Genomic DNA, 4159 nt, shown 5'->3' with positions numbered 1-4159 from the left:
GGCCTGAAGATATGTCATCTGTAGAAAAGGTGAGCTGAACTTTTCTCTGTCTAAATATACTTTGGGTTTACAATGAGACATTTACGTATTTGTATAAATCGGTAATACTCTGAGCTAATGTGAACACAAACTTGGTATAAATACAGATGACTCCCTCTCTGCTGCTGTGGCAGGTTTAGCTGACACCTGGGGCTCAGACCAGTCTTTTTACCACATGCTTGGTGAAATTCAAAGTGTATCACACAACTACAGCAGCATTCATGGCCAACCTATTTGGTAGGAAGCATTGAAATCAGGTGGGAGGTCAATTTGCTGTCTAAATCAAACAAACTTAGCTCCTTTGCAGATAATTGAAGATGCTACAACATTGCCTGAAAACATTTTATAATAAACAGGTGAAATAAGTGATAATGAAGGTGGGTTTGGAATTTTTATTTTAGAAGGAGATATTTCATAGAAAATATGAATCCTTGTCTCATGATTAGTGTCTCTCTGCAACAGCCTCATCCTTCTGCAGATGCCCTCTTCTTGAGCTTTCTTGGCAAATCAAGAGCTTCTGCCTTTTGGGAGACATCCTCTTGACCTCCCACCCATGTCAGCTCTTAGAGGACAATCCACAGGAACATTGTCTTCTTGTCCTCCGGTATTTTTTATGGAAACAGAAATTAGGTTATCTTCCTTATGCTCTAGACGGACATCTGAAATCATCAAACCCTTGAGAGAAAGAGCCCTCATTCTGTTTTGAGACAACCTGGAAGAAAACAGGTAAATTTCATTTGTGATGAACTACTGCCAGAAAGAAAATTGCCATTATGATTTCATTCTTCTTCATTGGGGAGGGCTCAAGAGTAGGATAAATTCAGAAAGAAAAATAGTTCTTTGGATTGAGGCCAAAAAGGATATTCGTTAATTTCTGTCTTTTGGTCATCCTCTGAGTTTCAACTAGAAGTCAAAATGTATTCCTTTAGTTAGTATGGGGGAAACCAGTTGACAAGACCTTAATTAGTTAATGCATTTGCCAACCCCTTGTGGTTCAAATTCTTTACTCTCCTGAACAGCAAATAATTTCCTGCACCCCAGAAGAATTCAGACCCTCTATGCTAAGATTCCACACCTTTGTCAATGAAGCAGGGTAGGAAAGGGATGATGAAGGGATCGGCATGCCACTGTCAATTAATCATGAAAATTTTAATGATTGACCTTTAGTTCCCTACTGATGGTGTCAGCTTCATTCATATATTCTTTCCCTTGATAAGAAAGGGCAGCATCAAAAGCTCTGACTGTCTTACTAGGAGAAATCTATGATACTTAAAGACAAAAAACCTGGAGTGCCATCAGGCCAGCCCTGGAAATCTGCTGGAACCTGATAGAGATATTGCCTGGCACAAAAGCCCAAGGCTGAGCACCAAGCCTCAGACCATTCATTTCGTGAAGTCCTGGCTTGGATGCAAAAAAAGAAGTCAGGAAACTTGTATTTTACTTCCAGTGGCATCGACTGTGCCTGAAATGGTGTAAAATAGTCCACTGGATGCAAATGGGTAAGATTTTGATTTCTCTGCAATCAGTGACTAAAAGAAAATCCAGCATTGTTAACAGTGTTTAGGTATCATCTCAACTAATGAATTAAATGAGATTGCTTTTTCTTTCATTAAAATGTGTTTTAGGAACATGTTTTAATTCATTGTATCTCTTTCCAGGACTCTGAAGATTTGTCTCCATATTTTCTGGAAAGATGTACTCTGTTTGCAGTAAGAGGGAGCCACATGGTTTATCAGATGGTTGTTAACTGAGCATTCTGTGCAAAGAATTTGTGCCTTAGGTATTTGATCTTGTTAAATTCTCCCCAAAGCATTATTAGATAGGTACTACTATTTTGCCAATTTCAGATATGAGAAAAGTGAGGCTTAAAGACATTAAGTGACTCACCCAAGAGCTCACAGACCTCACACGGAGCTGCTATATCCAAGCTTTCTGTCTTCCCACTACTGTCTTTAAAATCAAAGGCTTACTGGAGGTGGTTAAAGGAAAGAACAAAGAACCCATGGCATTCACAGCTGAGGAAGAGTCCAAGGAAGGAGGGTAAGGGGGAGGAGCTGAAACACCCTCCCTGTCTCCGTTTGATGTAGAATATTCAGAATCCAAACTGATCAACATCTCCTGTCACTGAACTCTTACTAGTTGAGCCCACAGTGCTTCAGCTTTATCATCCCAAGTCTCACTGGCTGCTTCTAAGTCTTGCAGACACAGCCAGGGACCAGGACACCACCAGGATGATCCCAAATCATCACATATGAGAGGCACATTTACAGGCATGAATTTCCTGCAAAACCTACCAGATGAGCCCCTAGCCCCTTCCAGACCCATTTCATGATGCTCATTCCAGAGCAGCCTTCTTTACCACACAGCTTAGCAATTGAAGGTAAATATGTTGGGAAGGAAAGAAAAAATATTCCTGAAAGTCCTATGTCTTGTTCTCCTGCCCTTAATCGGGTTTAGTAAATCTATTACCCTGATCATCCCCTTGAATTTCTAAACTAGATTCTTCAAATCTGCCCAATCTCTCTGTCTTTGCCTTGAGATAGGAACAATGTTTCTTGCTTGCTCAGCCTGCATTGAGCTGTTGGGTGTAAATCATGCAATACCAACTGGCTTTTGCATTTCCCTGCTAATAATAGTTTGCATTCGATGCATCTTTCTGGAAGGTTCAAAGCTTGCCATAAATAAAAAGTTACTGATCACTATACTTATGTTTAAGGCAATATTGGGACTTTCCAAAGCCTCTCAGTTGTTTTGGACTCAACTTTTATAGAGCTTCTCTGAAACATGCTCATTTACTCGTTCTTCTAGATTTAGAATTCCACCCTCAGCTGGAATACAGATGATCCCTAACAAGTCACATGAAAAACTGAATTGTGGAGCCAGAAGAGTGAGTCCTTGGAGAACTAAGGGCCAGAGACCTGTGAGCAAGATTTGGTAATTTTATAAAAATTAAAAGATGATTTGAAATGTTATTGGTCTTACTAAAACTTTTACTTGTGAACTGCAATGGATGACATGATCACTTGTGCCAATTATAATTTTATACCCAAGGACTATAGAGCATTGGATAGATGTGTTGGGCAGGTTTCTCATAAACACTGACAGAAAGGCCTGACAAAGGATGGGAGGACAAACTAGGGGGGTTGCCAAGTAGAAAAACAGAAGAGATGTCTGAATGCTCATCCTGGACTCTGCCCTTTGGTAAGGGACTGAAGGTCCCTTATGATGTTCTTTCAAATTTCACCGTCACTATTTTAGTCACATCCATCTATAATATTATTTACTTTTAGATTTTTCTTTAAATTGACTCACTTTTTCACTTTAGGCTCATCCCAGGCAATAGTGTATATAAATCATAAGTTTATTATAATAGACTTTTTGTAATGATAATCAAAATTAAATGTATTCCTCTGTAACAGAGATAATTTCTCAAATTACTTTGGAAAACACCAATTTAAAGTGCTCAGTTTACCACTTGAGGAAAACGAGAGAAGATCAGAGGAGTAACGCCATTTTTCCAAGGTCACACAGCCTGACAACTGGAAAGCCTAGCCTAGCACCTAAGTCTTTTAGGTATTGGCCCAGTATTCTTTCCTTCTATCATCTTTCTCAGAGGCTAAAAAAAAAAAAAACCAAAAAAACTGTCAGGCAATTAGCACTATCACTTGGGGGTAGAGGGCATGAAGATTCACCAGGTTCTCTCATAAAGTTTAAACACTTTCTCGGTGGTGCTAAACCTTATCTTGGTTACTCAGACTGTCTTCAGTCTATTAATTATATTGCATAAAACCTAACACATTTCCATGGGAGGAGCTCTAAGGGAAGAACGACCTGAATGGGTTTTGAGAGCCAGGGACTGCCTATCCTTTAAGAAGTTCATCTGGGCAGGAGAAAGCAGGAAGGGAAGGGAAAGGCCACTAACCATAAGCAGTCCAACTGTAGGTAAGTCACTAGTGTCAAGGAATGTAGTCTCCTCAATCAGGCGGGGTCCAGGTGCTGCATACTGCCCAAACTGCCTGCTTTCCCCTGGATATTTGTTTTAACTTGGAGCATGTCATGGCCTCAGAGAACTGAATTCTTGATCTGTGGCCTTTCAAAGTCTATGATTGTTTCCAACATC

At 39.9% G+C, this 4159-nt stretch overlaps 1 long non-coding RNA gene across 1 annotated transcript; it reads left to right on the top strand.

Moving 5' to 3' along the window:
- Positions 1-406: 406 nt before the first annotated feature.
- LOC105523350 lies at positions 407-3083 on the top strand. Its single transcript, XR_001003590.1, has 3 exons — positions 407-765; positions 1698-1819; positions 2848-3083. It is a non-coding gene; the product is annotated as an uncharacterized LOC105523350 (long non-coding RNA).
- Positions 3084-4159: the final 1076 nt, after the last annotated feature.

This window comes from Colobus angolensis, unplaced genomic scaffold (assembly GCF_000951035.1).
Source record: "Colobus angolensis palliatus isolate OR3802 unplaced genomic scaffold, Cang.pa_1.0 Scaffold46, whole genome shotgun sequence".
NCBI lineage: Eukaryota > Metazoa > Chordata > Mammalia > Primates > Cercopithecidae > Colobus > Colobus angolensis.
The sequence above is the reverse complement of the archived record's forward strand: the minus strand, read 5'-3'. Positions and strand labels throughout refer to the sequence as shown.